This window comes from Thamnophis elegans, chromosome 4 (assembly GCF_009769535.1).
Source record: "Thamnophis elegans isolate rThaEle1 chromosome 4, rThaEle1.pri, whole genome shotgun sequence".
Lineage (NCBI taxonomy): Eukaryota > Metazoa > Chordata > Lepidosauria > Squamata > Colubridae > Thamnophis > Thamnophis elegans.
In genome coordinates, this window is record NC_045544.1 from 35,117,993 (window position 1) to 35,137,391 (window position 19,399).

The window sequence follows — 19,399 nt, forward strand, 5'->3', positions numbered from 1 at the left end:
GTTTTCTGGATCCACTTTCCCCCTTTTTGTAGATCGGAACCATCCTAGCTCTTTTAAGTCCTATTCAGTCCTCTTATCAATTTTTTGCCTATTTTGATCTGCATTACTGTTCTGTCTCCCATGTTACTCTTTTTGGTAGGTTGGACTATTTATTCCTTTTGCTTTTATGATCTCATTTTTCAGAGTTTCCCAAACATCTTGAATTGTTTTTCCCTTTAAGATTCCTATCTATGAAATATTTTTTCTCCCTTAGTATGTTGAAGTCAGCTCTGTTAAAGGGAATTAAAGATGGACAACTCACAATTTCAATCTGACAAGTGAAAAGTGCAGGATATATCATGTTTTCTACTGCTCTAATCACTAAAATTACAATGTAGTTTACAACAATGATAGGTCTGAAGAAACCAATTGCTTCACCATAACCCTGGTTTGTGTCTGATGTTTTATCCTTGGAATGGACAAGATCCTCCAGAAAGAATGGCTGCTCATGCTTACACTGGAGTAAACTGGAAGCTGCTCACGCTTACACTAGAATAAGCTGCTTTGGTTTCCCCTGATAGTCCCATTCCAACCTACTTTCTTGAGGAATAGCAGAGTCTTACCTCCTATCTAACAAAATAAAAACCAATGGTGAGAAAAGTAAGGTTCTACATTTAGGCAAGAATAACCAAATGCACAGTTATGGAATAGGCTCATTAGTAGTAACTGTGAAAAGAATCTTGGAGTTCAAGTGAACAATCACTTAAATATGAGTCAAAAGTGTGCTATAGCTACCAGAAAAGCCAATACAGTCCTAGGCTGTATTAGCAGAAGGACAAAATCAAGATAATGTGAAGTATTAGTACCACTTTATAAGATCTTGGTAAGACCACACTTGGAATACTGCACCCAGTTGGGATCACCATGATATAAAAAAGATGTTGAGACTCTAGAAGGAGCACAGAGAAGAGCAACAAAGATGATTAGGGGAATGGCGGCTAAAACATTTGAATAATGATTGCAAGAATTGGGTATGTCTAGTTTAATGAAAAGAAGGACTGGGGTGATATGATAGCAGTATTCCAATATCTAAAGGGCTGCCATAAAGAAGAGGGAGTCAACCTATTCTCCAAAGTACGTGAAGGCAGAACAATAAGCAACAGATGAAAACTAATCAAGGAAAGAACCAACCTAGAACTTAAGGAGAAATTTTCTGACAGAACAATTAATCAATGGAATGACTCGCCTCCAGAGGTGTAGGTGCTCCATCACTGGAGTTTTTTAAAGAAGGGATTGGACAACCATTTTTCTGAAATGGTATAGGGTCTCCGACTTGAGCAGTGGGTTGGATTAAAAGACTTCCAATATCCCTCCCAACTCTGTTATTTTTTCCCCCTATTATTCCTCCTTTTATCATGAGAACAAAAAGCTCAGAGATACAGGCTTTCCAGTACTATTTCTAAGAACTTCTTTCATAATGATTATTTGGCTTCTTGGACTTTAAATATTTTCTCAAATATTTTTCATTGGTTTAGTTTACTAACACCCATGTAAATGTGGTTTCCAGTGAATCATTTGTAAGATCCCAACTTTGACCCCCCCCCCCCCCAAATAGAACAAAGTTGCCACATCAAGAAGTAAACAGGCTTAATGGTGCTGAAAACTAAATCTCAGAGAATGATTAATGTGCTTTATTCAGGCATGGATAGATTACCTGGGAGAAGTTGAACTTCAGTTTAGCACTGACACTATGTCAGGTTGAAATGACATAGAACATGATTTGGTTTGTTTAATAATGAACTTAACATTTAAAATGAAGCCAGCCTGCTTGATCTGAAAGCTGTACTTTATAATTTAAACATGATGTGAATATCCAGCCAGGTGCTCTCTATTCTCTTAACAGTAATAAAACCTGGTTTATAAAATTAGTGATGAGATCATAGTGTGATAATTAAGTCACCAGTAGCAACCCACCTCTGCCTTAGTCCTTCTCATCTCAAGGAAGTGGAGGGTTACAAGAGCCGAGGTGGCGCAGTGGTTAAATGCAGCACTGCAGGCCACTTCAGCTGACTGCTAGATCAGCAGTTCAGTGGTTCAAATCTCACCGGCTCAGGGTTGACTCAGCCTTCCATCCTTCCGAGGTGGGTAAAATGAGGACCCAGACTGTGGGGCGATATGCTGACTCTGTAAACCACTTAGAGAGGGCTGAAAGCCCTATGAAGCGGTATATAAGTCTAACTGCTATTGCTATTGCTGCTATTACCAATTTTGTTTTTGTGTAATTCATGTTAGGCAGCTTAATTCAGTTTGAGTGAAGTGGTTGTAGAGATAGCTCTGTTGTGATCCTCTTGAATTTTAAGGTACCTTAAATTCAGGGGTGGGCTTCAAAAATTTCAGTAATGGGTTTTCTGCTTGGTTGCTGGGGATGTGTGACTATGGTGTGCATGGCCATGGTGGGTGTGGCCTAGTTAGCTTCCTGCACCATGGTGGTGGCCCTCTGGGAGGGCAAAAACTGTAATTTAACAGTAATTTAAGCAGGGGTGGGTGGGAGAACCCATATCTAACATTATGGCCAATTCGGAGAATCTCCAAATCCCACTCTGGCTGGCCCCACCCTCCCCACCCCGTCCCAGCCACCCCACCACGTCCCTCCCAGGAATATCCATACAGCTCTTTTTGGATGCGAGGTAAGTGCAGGGCCTGCACGGAGGGTGGAAAATGGGCCTCCCGGAAGGTCTCTGGAGCCCTGAGGAGACAGTTTTTGCCCTCCCAGAGGGCCACAACCATGGTGCAGGAGGCTATATGGGCCACACCCACCATGGCCATGCACACCATAGTCACACATACCCAGCAACCACGCAGAAAACCCATTGCTGAAATTTTTGAAGCCCACCCCTGAATTTAAGGTACCTTAAAATTCAAGAGGATCACAACAGAGCTATCTCTACAACCACTTCACTCAAACTGAATTAAGCTGCCTAACATGAATTACACAAAAAAAAAAAATTGGTAACCCTCCACTTCCATGAGATAAGAAGGACTAAGGCAGAGGTGGGTTGCTACTGGCTCGCACTGCAAAGCTCACACAAAGCAAACCGGCAGTAACGCCAGCAGCAACCCACCCCTGGACCAAGGCTAGGAGGAGATGCCTTTCTATTATTGCCCCTGTTGTGTAGGAGAATTTCCCATTGGAGATAATGCTTGCCCAGCCTTGAAGCTGGTTAGAATTCTGTCTTTCTGAAGAGCCTTTTATACTGATTTGAAGAATACCTTTCTATGCTCTTGTTTTAAGACAATTCTGAATAATAATTTCATGACTGTAATTATTCAGTCTTTATGCTATGGATGTTTTTGTGTTTGTAAGACATTGATAGTGATCTAATCGCATCAGACTTAAAATAAAATAAATTTGATCAACTTTTTAATTTTAAAAATAATTTTATTACTGAAGTATATCAAATGAATTAAGAATAATAATGATAATGTGTGCCACGAAATTCCATACATTGCAGTAATTAAAATGAATAGAAGGGGAAAGTGGGGAAAAGTACTTGAGAGAGAAAAAAAGGAATAAAATAATATAAGTTATCAACTGAAAATTTATTCAGCTCTTAAACTTACTAAATGATATAGAAACCTATACATTCTAATTTAGCCCATACAACAGCATCAGTGAGTACCAGTTACAGTTGTTGAATTTAAGCATATAATCAAATGTGTTATCTCTTGAGTATTTTCCCCATAACACCATCTCTTTTTTAAAAAACCAATCAATACAAATTAATATATCCAAGAAAAAAAGTGCTGCTCCAAAAGCATTTTTATTCATCATTTAAGCATTGTTGATTAGCATATCTTTGTTCTCTCCTCATTGCAAAATATATTTCTCCCAGAATCCAAAGCATTCATTTGTCTTAGAAAATACTTATGAAATCATTCTGGTATATCCTGACTCATTTGGGGTGATAAATCATACGAAGTGGTGCATATGCATACAGAAAATGCATAGGTATAAACTACACATGATTTAGTTGTTTTGTACATGTCTGCTCTTTGTCCTCCTGGAGAGGTTCCTGCAGCTTTACATTCTGAGTAAGTGGTATTTCTTTTATATCTCAGATGAATTTGAGAGGTATATCCTTCATTTCTGCCTTAGCAATATTGTTGAACCTTTCACTTTGTGATACTGTCATAATATTCTTCCAGTCTCCAACAGTTCCTGATGAAAAAGAAGCAAAATCCAATTATTGATCCTAGCCTGCAATGTGTTCTCCTGAAAGGACCTTTAACATTGATGGTCGTCAGATGGTCCTATCACTGGCAGTGCTGAACATCTCTTTAGCCCTGCATATCTGGCATAATTTCTGGAACCACTGTTCTGTCTTTCCACAAGATCCAAATGCTATCTTTATCCTCTCATTGCACATTCATTCATCAATCAGTAAGTAAAAGAGCAGGTTTGGGGCTCAGCAATAGTCACAACTGAGGTTTTATAGTAATACATTACCTTAGAGGTTTTTTCAACAGAAAGAGGATATATAAGCATGAATGGAATATAATTTAATCATATATTCCTTCTACACCAAGAAATGATATAAATACAGAGGGCGAACTAAATGAGTTTCCTGCCAATGAATATATAAAGCTGAAATTTAAATAAGCCCAGTCAGCTACAAGGTATATCATAAAAATAGGAGGAAACATTTAAGAAGAATTAAGAGTTGATATGTTCAGGGGAAATGCTGAACCAGTACTGAAAAAAGTTTGATTAATAACTGACCAGCAGCTGAGGGACTGTATGGTGAATGAACACAGGCAGAATCCCTCTCTCTCTATCTCTCTCCTCTAATTCAACTCAACCAGGTTATCTGAGGCAGGGGTCTCCAACCTTGGCAATTTTAAGACTTGTGGACTTCAACTCCCATTATTCCTCAGCCAGCAAAGTTCAGCAAAGTTTTAAAGTTGCCAAGGTTGGAGACCCCTGATCTGAAGGACTGTCTCTTGCTGGTCACATCTACCCGTCCTACCAGAGTGGGGAGGCAAGGAATATTGTGGGTCCCATCCCATAGAGGGAGATACACCTCATGGGATCCAGAAGAAGGGCCTTCTCCACGGTGTCTCCCTCTCTCTGGAACACCATTCCTCCAGAGATTAGACTGGCCCCCATTCTCTTTAGGAAGGTAATGAAGACCTGGTGCTGCCAGTGGGCCTGGGGAACCCAGAGCAGAATGGATCCCATTAAATGGCTTGTGTGATGTGTTGTCACCAGGGCTGGGGGGATATTATACTATTTTATTAATTTATTATCTGATTATTTTCTTCTATTAGTTTTATTTTTAAAGATGATGTCTTTATATTTGTGTAAGTTGCCTTGAGTCTCCCAAATAGGTGGCAAAATAAAATTTCTAAATAAATAAACTGCTCTCTCCAACCTACTAGTCTGGTTCAACACTTTTTCAAAGCTATACTTAGAATCTGGAGGATAAAGGGAAAACCGTCATTGGAAAGAATTATACTCTCCACTGCCCAAGCCAGAATGATCCTTCAGCATCCAGAGAACCGAGGCCGTGGGCGCTGAGCTGATCTTGCCCTCCCCCCCCCCAGGAGAATTGTACAACAGACAGAATGGGGTAGAACATTTGTCTCTCCCCAGAACAAACTAACCTGCCTGCTTAGGAAGTGGAAAGTTGGTTAAACACTGGAATAGCTAAAGATGACATAGAGCTCCCTCAGGTACTGAATATGCTGGGGACAAGAAGAGGTCAATGTCATGAGGACATAAAAGAAAAAAGGATTTTGAACTGTTTTTGTCCATGGTTAGATGCAAGTGAGGAAAAGACTAAAGTTTGATTTTGTTCTGTTGGTATTACCTTTGCGTAGATGTTGTATGTTCTTTAGTCCAAAATGTTGTTCATAGACATTAATTCTGTTTACCCTAGGATCGTCTTTCATGTTCTTGAATGTAGACATCTCCACGACTTTGTCCACTTCCTGGCTGCTCAGCTTTTTTCCAATAAATTTGCATATTTGAAGTACTGCACCTCTATTTGCTTTTGAAATATTTCTATAGGTAAAAGTAAAGGTTCCCCTTGCACATATGTGCTAGTCATTCCTGACTCTAGGGGGCAGTGCTCATCTCCATTTCAAAGCCAGCACTGTCCAAAGATGTTCTCCGTGATCATGTGGCCGACATGACTAAACGGTGAAGGCGCAAAGGTGCTCCCTATTTTTCTACTTGCATTTCTTTTCATGCTTTTGAACTGCTAGGTTGGCAGAATCTGGGACAAGTAATGGGAGCTCACTCCATTATGCGGCATTAGGGATTCGAACAGCCAACCTTTCTGATCAACAAGCTCAGTGTCTTAGTCACTGAACCACTGCATCCCTTATTCTATAGGAGCCACTCTCAATTTAGAGTATGTTGCACTGAATTGAATGGAATTGATTTTTGAGTGAAAACATGGGTAACGAATATCTCTCACTATATCTTCATCAATTTCAGGTGAAACATATACATATGTATGTATGTGTATATGTATATATAAATAAGTGCATGCACATGCAGACATATAAACATACAAACCCACCCACATGAGTTACATATATAATGGACCTTTTATGTAATACTTTGTAATTTTCTCTGCATCCTTATAGACTCAGTATTATTCTAATGTGTTTTCTTGGTATTTTTTTCCAATATATCAACAGAGATACTTACATGTTTGTCTTTTTGCCTTCAAATCAAATCAAAATAAAGTTTACGTATATATGGCTAGCTTTGTATTGCATTTTTATCTCATGTCCATTGCCTAGAAATGTTACAGTGAGTTAGTTGGGTACCGTATAAACGAAATAACCAACCAACCAATCAATATGTATCCAAATCTATTGTCCTTTTTTCTTTGTGAACAAGCAATGTTATATAAAGCATAATCAGGAATCAGAAGTACAGTAGTAATACAAACAGGAAAGAACTAGAATCATGGTTAAATCTAGACTAAAGCCATGACCATTTGCTTTATCTCTCCATACTCTTTCCAAACTCATCAACTTCATTCAAGTACATAATTCTCCTTATCCCCCTCCCTCTCTGTCTCCTACTCCTTCTTGCCTCTCCCTGCCCCCTACCTCCTCTTCATAGTGAGATTCAAATAATTTAACAACCTGTTCTCTGCCCTAATCACCAGCTGGGTGGGCATGGCTGCATCACCACCAGATGGATTTGTAACTGGCTGACCAACCGCACTCAACGTGTAGTCCTCAATGGAACTGCATCTTCCTGGAGGGAAGTATGCAGTGGAGTACCCCAAGGCTCTGTTTTAGGCCCAGTACTCTTCAACATCTTCATCAATGATTTGGATGAGGGAATAAATGGGGAACTCATCAAATTTGCAGATGACACCAAGCTGGCAGGAATAGCCAACACTCCAGAAGACAGGCTAAAGATACAGAAGGATCTTGACAAATGTGAACATTGGGCACTATGTAATAAAATGTAATTAAATAGTGAAAAGAGTAAGGTTCTACATTTAGGCAACAAAAACGAAATGCACAGGTACAGTATACTGTAGGTGGCACCTTGTTCAATAGTAGTAACTGTGAGAGGGATCTTGGAATCCTAGTGCACAACCATTTAAATATGAGCCAGCAGTGTGCATCAGCTGCCAAAAAAGTCAACACAGTTCTAGGCTACATAAACAGAGGGATAGGATCAAGATCACGTGAAGTGTTAATACCACTTTATAATGCCTTGGTAAGGCCACACTTGGAATACTGCATTCAGTTTTGGTTGCCACAATGTAGAAAAGATATGGAGACTCCAGAAAGAGTGCAAAGAAGAGCAACGAAGATGATTAGGGGACTGGAGACTAAAACACATGAAGAACAGTTGCATGAACTGGGTATATTTAGTTTAAGAGAAAGAAGGACTAGGGGAGACATGATAGCAGTGTTCCAATATCTCAGGGGTTGCCACAAAGAAGAGCGAGTCAAACTATTCTCCAAAGCACCTGAGGGTAGAACAAGAAGCAATGGATGGGGAAGGAGCCAATGTCGCAATGATACATTGTTTTGATTCGGCTGTCCGAATCCACTGATGACACTTTTGCCCCTGGATGGTCCGGCAGGACCTAAACCGTCCCGAAGAGATGGTGACTTGGAAGACAAGACTGATCGCAGGGATATCGCAAAGTCCCTGATCGATCCAAGGGGAGTGCTTCCAACTGGCGGCAAATAGGCAGCCCCCCCTGGCCTACATAGTTGGAGACAGCTCCATGGAAGATAGAATGAAACGAAAGTGTTTCTAGTGGTGAAGTTTTCTTTTCTTTTCTTTTAGAAGATTGCCCTAAGAAACTTTTCTTAAGCTTAATTAGTCCATTAAGCAAGAACAAAATGGCGTACTTAATCCCCAGTCGCCTTAGAAAGTTTTTTGCTCTTGCTTGTAATTTTTTGTGGATTGAGTGACTGCAACGCTCCTGTTTTTTCCGCTTGAGATGAAGGGATTTCTTTTTTCCTTATTTTCCCTTACTACTTTAACTTTTTTGGCTTAAATTAAAACTCTTTCTACTTCAATAAATTTCTTCCTCTACTTGTTGCAATATTATACTGGAGATACTTAAGGAAAGAGGTTTTAAAAGAAATGAATCTGCCACTTGAAAGCCCAAATCTGAAGCTCTTTTTCTCTTGCTGCTGTAACAATGTTCTCTTTGTTTACTCTTATATTGACTGCGACTGTGCAACAACAAATAGTGGTGTGTGGAAAATACTTTAACAAGAATTGGAAAAGGGAAAAAAACTTCAGAACCCTTCTTCTTTGAAAGCCATAAAAGAACATTCATCTAAAATACAAATAGATATATTCTTCAAAATCTGTGATAGGCTAGAGTGGCAGATTGTACCAAATTCCTCTTCTCTCCTTGCTCTTTCCCTATATTATTCTTTATTTTAAAAAATGGAACAATACTCAGATGAAGAAAACTTGTTAATTCAAAACATTTTGGCTGGACTTCCAAAAATCTCAGAAGGATTTGAGAGCTTCTACAAGAAATGAGACAGACTATGGGATATTACAGAAAAATATGATGGGGTTATAGCCACAGAAATTAAGGAAGTGAATGGAAATACAGAAAACAAAGATAAGAACTTAGATGAACTTATAAATGGAGTAAACGTGAGTGAAAGTGAAAAGAAGGGAAGCTGGAAAAGTGACTTTGATAATTTGGTGCTCCACCCCAAACTTCAAGATGTAGGAGAAAAAGAAAGAGCGAAAAAGATGGAGGTAATAAGACAAATCTATTCAGAAACAAACCTGACCACTAAAGTTAAGCTTACATTAATAACAACTGAAGGGCAACAAAACTACATGAGAGATCGTTTAAGCTTCAATGTGCGGAGAGAAGTCTCAAACCCTGGAAAGGTTTTGGACATAGAATTGGCACAACAACTGGCGAGAGATGAAAGGCTATTTTGTTACTGGAAAGATACTGGTTAATAATGCCAATTGATGGGGAAAAGTTAGTTAATTCTTGACTGATTATTAAGTAGAGATTATACTACCTTTTAGACTGTTTTAAATTACCATTGAATGTTTATCCATTAACATAAATTTACTATGATACTAATAGAGAAATAATAACCCTAGTTAGGATAAATAAGCAGACCATAGAAATACTAGTATACATTCTGGGTGATTGTCAAATAGAAATGTTAATATTTCTTAGATTGTCTTAGATGTCTAATGTTTATTTTCTTAGCCCGTAATTAACTAATTTGGGATTGAGAGAAAAATCCTATAAATCTTATTAATAAATCATTGTTTAAAGACGGTTATAAAGTTATAATATTGTGTGGGCCTGGATAGGAGAGGTGAGATAATTAGTAAATAACCTTTAGTTAACTACAATAATAACAATAAATGTTAATGGACATTTAATTATACATACAGGTGTGTTACGGGGTGGGGGAATGCTCAGATATCCTACTTAACCAAATTAATTTTAGAACATGTCATAAAGGTGTAATGGTATTGGAGATTTATTGAAATTGCAAATGAACACCAGTAGGTGGTTGTGTCCTCTAATATAAATGATTCTAGATAAAAACATGTTTAAACAATGGTAACCAAATGAGAATTATGGTACAGAGATAGTAAAATATATAACTTTTCTTTCTTGATTTAAAATGTACAACATTATTTGAATGAAGTATATGTAAGGACTGTGGAAGAAACGCATGGGATATATTTGTAACCAATCGATACACTTTCAACAAGATGTAACGAAAGATGATTTTTTTTCTTATTTTTCTTTCTGTTTAACTAAAACAATAAAAAAAATCTCAAAAAAAAAAAAGAAGCAATGAGTGGAAACTAATTAAGGAGAGAACTGACAGTTAGAACAATTAGTCAGTGGAACAGTTTGCCTCCGGAGGTTGTGAATGCTCCAACACTGGAAGTCTTTAAGAAGATGTTGGATAGCCATTTGTCTGAAACTATATAAGGTTTCCTGCCTAGGCAGGGGGTTGGGACTAGAAGACCTCCAAGGTCCCTTCCAACTCTGCTATTGTATTGTATTAATATATTTTATTAAAAGGCATAAGCTTTTGTGGGGTGCTACTAGGATCCTTCTGATAACACAGGGATCCACAAAACCTGGGTAGGTATGGCTGGGTCATGTGACTGGGTGGGAGTGACATTGAGTTGGTCATGCCCACCCACTCACATGACCACCAAGCCATGCCCAAGCCACGCCCCCCAAACCGGTAGTAAAAAAAATTGAATCACACCACTGAGCACAATCAAGTAGCAGGCACTGTGTACAGAAACATCTGCATAGCATATGGGCTAGACCCAGGGGTGAAATGCTACCAGTTTACGCCTGTTTGCCTGAACCAGTACTAAAAAATACCACTGGTTCACAGAACCAGTAGTAAAGAATATTAAAAAAAGAAGAAAAAATGTTCTGACATCGCATGTTGCACAGCTGAGCTTTGGAACTTAAAAAAAAATCTTTTTAAGTATTTTGTCTACTACAAGTTCTCCAGAAATGTGGGGGTGGGGGTGGTCCGTTTTTCCTCCCAGCAGCCTGCTAGGCCAAAAATGGGGGGTGGGTATCCGTTTTTGCTCCCAGCAGGCTTCCCTGAGGCCTGCTAGGCCAAAAACAGGTGGTAGTGGTCTGTTTTTGCTCCCAGCAGCCTTCCCTGATATAGGTTAGGTTAGGTTAGGTTAAGTTTATTTATAGGCCACCCTTTTCCCTGAGGGGACTCAGGGCGGCTTACAACTTATATAGGAAGGGGAAACATACAAAGACATATAGGACAATACATAATTAAAAGAGTAAAGCAACATTTATTCAGCATTCGGGCGGGGATGGAATATAATCTTTAACCCCAGGCCTGACGGGATAGCCAGAGGGCTGTGCGGAAGGTCTGGAGGGTGGTGAGGGTACGAATCTCCACGGGTAGATCGTTCCAAAGGGTCGGAGCTGCTACTGAAAAGGCTCTCCTCCGCGTAGTTGCCAGTCGACACTGACTGGCAGATGGAACTCGGAGGAGGCCCAATCTATGCGATCTAATGGGTCGTGAGGAGGTAATTGGCAGGAGGCGGTCTCTCAAGTACCTAGATCCACTACCATGAAGGGCTTTGTAGGTGGTAAGTAACACCTTGAAGCGCACCCGGAGATCAACAGGTAGCCAGCGCAGCTCGCAGAGGATAGGTGTTATGTGGGCGAACCGAGGTGCACCCACAATCACTCGCGCGGCCGCATTCTGGACTAGCTGAAGTCGCCGGATGCTCTTCAAGGGCAGCCCCATGTAGAGCACATTGCAGTATTCCAGCCTAGAGGTCACAAGGGCCCAAGTGACTGTTGTGAGAGCCTCCCGGTTCAGGTAGGGTCGCAACTGGTGCACCAGGCGAACCTGGGCAAATGCCCCCCTGGTCACAGCCGACAGGTGGTAATCAAAAGTCAGCTGTGGATCCAGAAGGACTCCCAAGTTGTGAACCCTGTCTGAGGGGTGTAATATTTGACCCCCCAGCCTGAGTGATGGAACACTGGCCAAATTATTGGGAGGAAAACACAACAGCCACTCGGTCTTTTCCGGGTTGAGTACAAGCTTGTTAGCCCTCATCCAGTCTCTAACGGCTTCCAGACCCCGGTTCATCACATCCACCGCTTCATTGAGTTGGTATGGGGCGGACAGATACAACTGCGTATCGTCCGCGTATTGGTGATATCTTATCCCATGCCTCCGAATGAACTCGCCCAGCGGTTTCATGTAGATGTTAAATAGTAGGGGGGACAGGACCGACCCCTGCGGCACCCCATATGTTAGGGGCCTAGGGATCGATCTCTGCCCCTCGACCAACACCGACTGCGACCTGTCCGAGAGGTAGGAAGAGAACCACTGCAAAACAGTGCCACCCACTCCCACCTCCCGCAGTCGTCACAGAAGGATACCATGGTCGATGGTATTGAAAGCCGCCGAGAGGTCAAGGAAAACTAAGATGGAGGCATGGCCTCCATCCCTGGCTCTCAAGAGATCATCGGTCAATGCGACCAAAGCGGTTTCTGTGCTGTAACCAGGTCTGAAGCCGGACTGGAATGGGTCTAGGTAGCTTGTTTCCTCCAAGGACCGCTGAAGCTGGGAGGCCACCACCTTCTCAACAACCTTCCCAACAAAGGGAAGGTTGGAGACTGGACGGTAGTTGTTAAGGACGGCTGGATCCAGAGATGGTTTCTTCAGGAGGGGTCTCACCACCGCCGCTTTGAGTGCGGCGGGGAAGTGCCCCTCCCGAAGAGAGGCGGTAATAACCGCCTGGATCCAGCCCCGTGCCACCTCTCCGCTGTTGGCAACCAGCCAGGAGGGGCACGGGTCCAGTACACAAGTGGAGGCACTCACAGCTCTCATGGCCTTGTCCACGTCCCCTGGGGCAACATCCTGAAACTCAACCCAGCGATGGTCTACCGAATTATCCACCTGTGCCTCGGCTGGATCTGCAGAAGTGGAGTCCAAATCCGACCGAAACCGAGCAACTTTGTCCGCTAAGAACTGGACATAGTCTTCAGCCCTACCCTGCAAGGGGTCCCCCGTATCCCTCCCATTTAGGAGGGACCGGGTTATCCTAAACAGGGTGGCTGGACGGGACTCAGCGGACGCAACCAAGGTGGCAATATAAGATCTTTTTGCTGCCCTAAGTGCCCTGATGTATTCCTTGGTGCAGGTTGTTAGGAGTGCTCGGTTCGAATCGGACTTATCGGACCTCCATAGGTGCTCTAGGCGTCTCCTCCGGTGCTTCCTCTCCCGGAGCTCCTCGGTGAACCAAGGAGGCCTCCGGGATCCACCACCTCGGAGTGGCCGTAGTGGCGCAATCCGGTCAAGGGACTCCGATGCTGCCGAGTGCCAGGCAGCAACCAGAGTCTCCACCGGACTGTGGGCAAGAGTATCAGGAATAACCCCAAGTTCCGTCTGGAACCTCAAGGGGTCCATCAGTCGCCTGGGGCGGAACCACCTGGTCGGTTCCTCCTCCCTACAGTGGGGGTTTGGTCTCCGGAAGTCAAGCCTCAGTAGGCAGTGGTCTGACCACGACAGGGGTATGATCTCGTTACCCCTCAGACCAAGATCACAAGCCCACTGCTCCAAGAGAAATACGAGGTCGAGCATGTGACCCGCAGAGTGGGTTAGGCCCCGAATTACTTGGGTCAAGCCCATGGCTGTCATGGAAGCCATGAACTCCTGTGCCCCATCAGAGTGTTCACCGAGCGAAGGCAAATTGAAATCCCCCAGGACCATAAGCCTGGGGAACCCAATTGCCAGCTCGGTTACTGACTCGAGGAGCAAGGGGAGGGCTGCTGCAACGCTGTTGGGAGGCAGGTACGTTAGCAGCAGACCCACTTGACCCTTGAGGTCCAACATATGTATAGGTATGTATAGGTATAGATATGTATAGGTATGTATAGATATGTATGTATGTATAGATATGTATAGGTGATGCCCCAGCCATCAAAGGTATTGCTTGTGTTGTGTTTGATTATTAATTCTATGTAAGGCTTTGACATTAACATCTCTTTTTAAAGAACAGCCTGTCATGGAGACCTGAATGTCAGGCTACCCTACTTCCTCCTCAGGGGTGGGTTGCTGCCAGTCCCCTCCAGTTCTCGCAAACCGGTTAGTCACCGGACCTGGAAGTAAGCTTGTCCCGCCCCCGGCTCTGTATACCCATCCTGGCCAGCCGGTATTTTGTCCCTTCTGTCTCCCCGTTGCTCAGAAAAGCAACTTCGGGAAGGTCCTTTGCTAGCAGGCAGGTTCTAGGATGCCTGTCACAGAGAAGAGGAGATTGATTTATCTCCAGAGAGTAGGACAAGAAGTAATGGATGGAAGGTTTGCTAAAGAGAGGTCCAACTTAGAAATAAGGAGAAATTTTCCTCTGAAATAAGGAGAAATATTCCACTGATTAATTGTTAGAACAATTAATCAGTGGAATAGGTTGCCTCCTGGAGTTGTAGGTGCTCCCTCATTGGAAATTTTCAAAAATACACCGAATGGCCATTTGACCAGGATTATATAAGGTCTCTTGCCTTGTGTGGGGAATTGGAGAAAACTTCCTTTAAGGTCCCTTTCACCCCTATGAAAGCATATTCCATTTTCTAAGGGAAATCAGCATCTGCTTTAGACTGATGCAGGAACAGCTCTCCCCTTTCCTTCATCACTACACATTTTTTAAACTTCTGTAGGCAGGAATAGCAGAGCATGATGGACAGCTGATGCTGTAGTCCTGTACTTCCTTAGTGAGGGGTTTTGAAAGAGCCTGAGTCTTTCAACACCCCTGAACTTTATTCCCTCATTATACTTGTGGGTGAGCAGAGTTTTGAAAGAGTGCCAGATCCTGCTCCAAAGATGCCTGGGGAAAAAACCCCTGGAGAGTTGACAAATAAATTATAGTAAATCAGGAAAGCACCCATGCCCCACTCATTGCACCTGCAAGCCCACAAACAGCTGTTCAGCAAAACAGGTATGTTCACGCAAATATTTTTATCTCATTTTGTTGCTCAGGACAGATAATGAAAGAGTTAGGGTTAACCTGTAATTTCTCCACTTCCGCAAGATCCATTCTTCATCACTGTCTTGACCTGCTCATGATGTTCTGAAAGGAGAAGGCAGGAAAGCCAGAGCATTTGACCAGTAATTTTGCTTAAGCACTTTAGAATAAGGACATCATGGGGACGGGGCCTGGCTGAGTGCATGCGAGAAGAGGAGGAGGCAGGATCGTGGCAGCTGGGAGGCTGAGTGAGGGCTCCATCTTGGCCATGCTGCTGTAGGCGGAGCTGGTGGAGAAGAGGAGGAGTCCAGTGCTGCAGCTCATCAACATCCACCCCATCTCCACTGGGAACGGCCCCCTCACTACCAGATGCTGATGAGTGATGGTGTCAACACCCTTTCCTCTTTCAGGCTGGTCACCCAGCTGAACCCTCTGGTGGATGACCAGAGCTTGATCACCAATGCCATTTGCCAGATTAACCGCTTCATTGTGAACACTCTGAGGGATGGAGGGTGAGTGGTGGTCCTGATGAAAATGGAGGTTCTGTGACCGGGTCATGCAGTCCCTGCCAAGATTGGGAATCTAGTGCCGAAGGAGCGGGGCAAGCAGGGAGGCAGCTAGTGGCCACTGGACCAGCAACCAGCCCTTTCCAGGGCAAGCCAGCAGGGTTCCAGAGTGGTGCTCTGGATGCAGGATCTTCGGCAAAGTACCCTGGCCCTTTTAAACTGCTGGGGAACGCAGGGAGCACTGCCCTCCTGAGCACTGTTCCCTCTAAGGTGCGCGCCTGTGCGGCCGCGCACGTCGCAAGAAAAGCCCGCGCAGAGTTTTCTGTAAAGCAAACGTGGGGAAGTCCTTTGCAGGCGGCTAGAACTGGCCGCCTGTTAAGGACGTCCCCAGACTTGTTTTGAAGAGCACGGCTCTTCAAGTCCATGTTCGGGGAATCCCTTGGAGAGGGGATTCCTTCCTGCGACTGCGAGACCCCGCCCAGAAAATGTGGAGAGATTGGCTGGGCTGGATGTGGCCCATGGACCTAATTTCCTTTCCTGTCTTGAAGGAACGGGGGAGGGGGAGGAGGGGGAAACGCGTTGGTGAGTGACGGCTTCATCCAACAGCCTCAGCTCAGCTGAGCTCCAGACTGGTTTTTTTTTTTTTTTGGAAAAAAATATATGCTGGCTTGTTTCTTCGAAGCCTCTCCGTCGAACTCGGCCTGATGGGCTCTTGGTTTGTGAGACAGGGTGTTATTGTGAGCTCAGGGAAGAGGGGAATCAAATTACGCCCGGGGTTGGGATCCGTATCTTGTCGGTGGGCGCAAAAGGCAGATGCATCTTCACGCAGCTGCCCCACCTCCCCGGGGAGTGGCAGGAATGATAGGCAGCGCCAGAGTGGTCACCCTGGCCGGAATCTTCAGGCCCATCTGGGAGGCATCCGGGTGGAAATCTGGATTTGAACCTCTTCTCCTGTTTTCCCCCTCCCTCTTACATGCCCCCTTGGTGCAGCGGGCTACTGCCGGCGAAAGGAGTGGGGCGGGCGACATTGCACAACTGGGTAAATTATAAACCACAGATTTTAATCCTATTTAATTTTTAATGGTATCAAATTTAGCTATAAAGTGGCCTTACCTACTTTTTTTCCCCTGGGCCTGCTAAATTTTGGTCCCTGGTGATACAATGAGTTAAATGCATTCTGGCCTGGATTTCCTATTGTGCAATTTGTGTCATGGACTTAATCATTTTCAATTCCATAAAATGCCAGTACACATCCTTTCTGCCAAGAGATCAGAAAAAATGCTCGAATCTTCTGATATTTAAATGATTTATAATGTTGTTTAGATATATAATTTGGATTACATTTGAAAGCTATGCATTGATTAAATACTACAGAATACAAGCAGTTCTTTCTTTTTTGGTTTTAGAAAAGGATAATTCCCCTTTTAGCCAGGCTTTTTGAATTAGATTATGGTGATGTTAACACCAGTTTTTAAGTAGATTTCAAATTTTTTTAAAAAAATCTTTTAGCTGCTTTGAATACCTTGGAGATGAAAAGATGGGGTACAAACTTAAATAACAAAAAAATAGTACATTCATTTTGAAAAATAAATGCAAGACTTGATTAATTTCATATCTTTATTTAAAATAGTTTTGGCATGGCATATGGTTTTATCGATTCAGTTGGAAATGATGTGGATGTTGTATCTGATTCTGAGGTATATATATTCTTAAGTAACATAACATATAGCATATTGTCCAAACTTGCTAGACTATTTAATTGATCTTACTACTTTAAAGGGGGAGAGTTTCATGATAAATTATTTTATTACATTTATGTTGCATTTATATATTATATTTATTACATTTATATTTCACATTATATATTTGTATTGTTATTTTAGTGTTTATTGTCAATTTTGATAGATATTATATTGATATATCAATACTGATTTTACTCATACTAAATAACAATTACTGCTATTATTTATCAGCATTAAATATTTACAGTTTTTAATATTGAGTTAGTCGTATTTTAGAATAATAGGATTATCTTTTAATAGGATAATTGGCAAAATCTAATTCAAATGTGATGGGTTGCATTCCAAAGGAATGTGAGAGGACAGGTTGCCTGCAAAATGCCAGGACCCAGGACCCTGTTGGTGCCATGTCTCTCTCTAGCCAGTCTAACAATGTAAAAGCTGAGCAGAAGTCTTTTTTTTTTTCAGGGTGAGCGGAAAAGTATAGTGTTTGAGTGGCACTTTTCATGCCTGGCATTCATCAGGCTGAAACCTCGCTCGCAATCGGCGCTTGACGCTTGGAATGTTGCGCAAATGTCCAGCAGACGTGACAGCAGTTCAAACTGTTGCTCTCTTAGGTGCTCAGGCATGAAACTGTGCCGCTCAAACACTATACTTTCCCGCTCACACTGAAAAAAAATTAGAGGGAACATTGCTCCTGAGTACTTCGGGGGGCTCTCATGACAAAGTGGTGCCCATTGTCAGCCTGAACCCTTACCAGTCCAAGTGGGCCATTTGTGCCTGGGTGACCCAGAAGGGTCAGAACCACACCTGGAGCAACACCCGTAGCGAAGGGAAGCTCTTCTCCATAGAGATGGTGGACGAGAGCAGTGAGATCCGAGAGATGGCCTTTAATGACCAAGTGGACAAGTTTTTCCCTCTCCTGGAGTTGAATAATGTCTACTACTCCAAGGGCAACCTGAAGATGACCAACAAGCAATACACCTTCATGAGTATGAGATCGCCTTCTCCAACGAGACCTCCATCATTCCCTGCAAGGACACCGAGCACCTGCCCTCAGTGCAGTTCTACTTCGTGGCCATCAGGGACTTGGGGAGCACCAGTAAGATCCTCCCTCGTGGACCTCAGAAGGTCACCATCAAGTCTTCCATCCGGGAAGTCTGCAAGAGGGAGCTGCATCTGGTGAACATGTCAGACAAGACCATGACCGTCACTCTCTGGGGCATGGATGTGGAAAAGTTTCATGACTCCCAGCAGTTGGTGGTGGCCATCCAGAGGGCCTGAGTCTTAGACTTTGGGTGGCGGAGTCTCTCCTTGGTTTCCTCCAGTACCCTCCTGGTGAACCCCGACTGCCCACAGTCCTTCAAGCTGCGGAGCTGGTTTGATTCGAAAGGGAAGCACCAGGAGTCTGTCTCCATCTCTTTGGGGCGGGGGGGCTGGCAGCCTGGAGCAGCTCCAACTGGAAGACCCCGAGTGAGGCCAAGGCAGAGAACCTGGGCCAAGGAGATAAGGCCAACTACTTCAGCTGCGTGGACACAGTGGTGTACCTGCGCAAGGAGAACTGCATGTATCAGGACTGCAACAAGAAGGTGATTGACGAGCAGAACAGCCTCTACCACTGTGAGAAGTGTGACCACAAGTTCCACAACTTCAAGTACCGCATGATCCCGTTGGCAAACATTGCGGACTTCCAGACAACCAGTGCTGACCTGCTTCCAGGAGTCTGCGGAGGCCATCCTCTGGCAGAACACGGCTTACCTGGGGTAGCTGAAGGAGGAGAACAAGCACACTTTTGATGAGGCCAGAATGCTAACTTTACCTCCTACGAATTCTAGATCCGAGTCAAGCTGGAGACATTCAATGATGAGGATTTCTTAAGTAGTTCTGTTTAGCACCTCTAATTTTTTGTGCCAATTCCTCCTTTTCCAGAAGGTCCATTTTGTGCTTATTTGTGTCCATTTCTATTTTAATATATTTCTTTTGTGGGAATTTCTGTAGCTCTTTTTCAAGCATCTTATAGTCATTTTCTAAACCTTTGAAGGTTTGTCTTTTCTTTATATTTCTCTTTCTTGTATAATCTATTATCAAATCTCTGGTAACCAGTGACGTGCAGTGAGGTTTATGGCTGGTGAGGCACTGATGTC

The 19,399-nt window shown here is 43.1% G+C and overlaps 2 pseudogenes; one reads left to right on the top strand and one right to left on the bottom strand.

Moving 5' to 3' along the window:
- LOC116507069 overlaps window positions 1-19,399 on the bottom strand; it is a 59,339-nt pseudogene that overhangs the window by 27,838 nt on the left and 12,102 nt on the right.
- LOC116507275 lies at window positions 14,932-19,344 on the top strand (annotated as a pseudogene).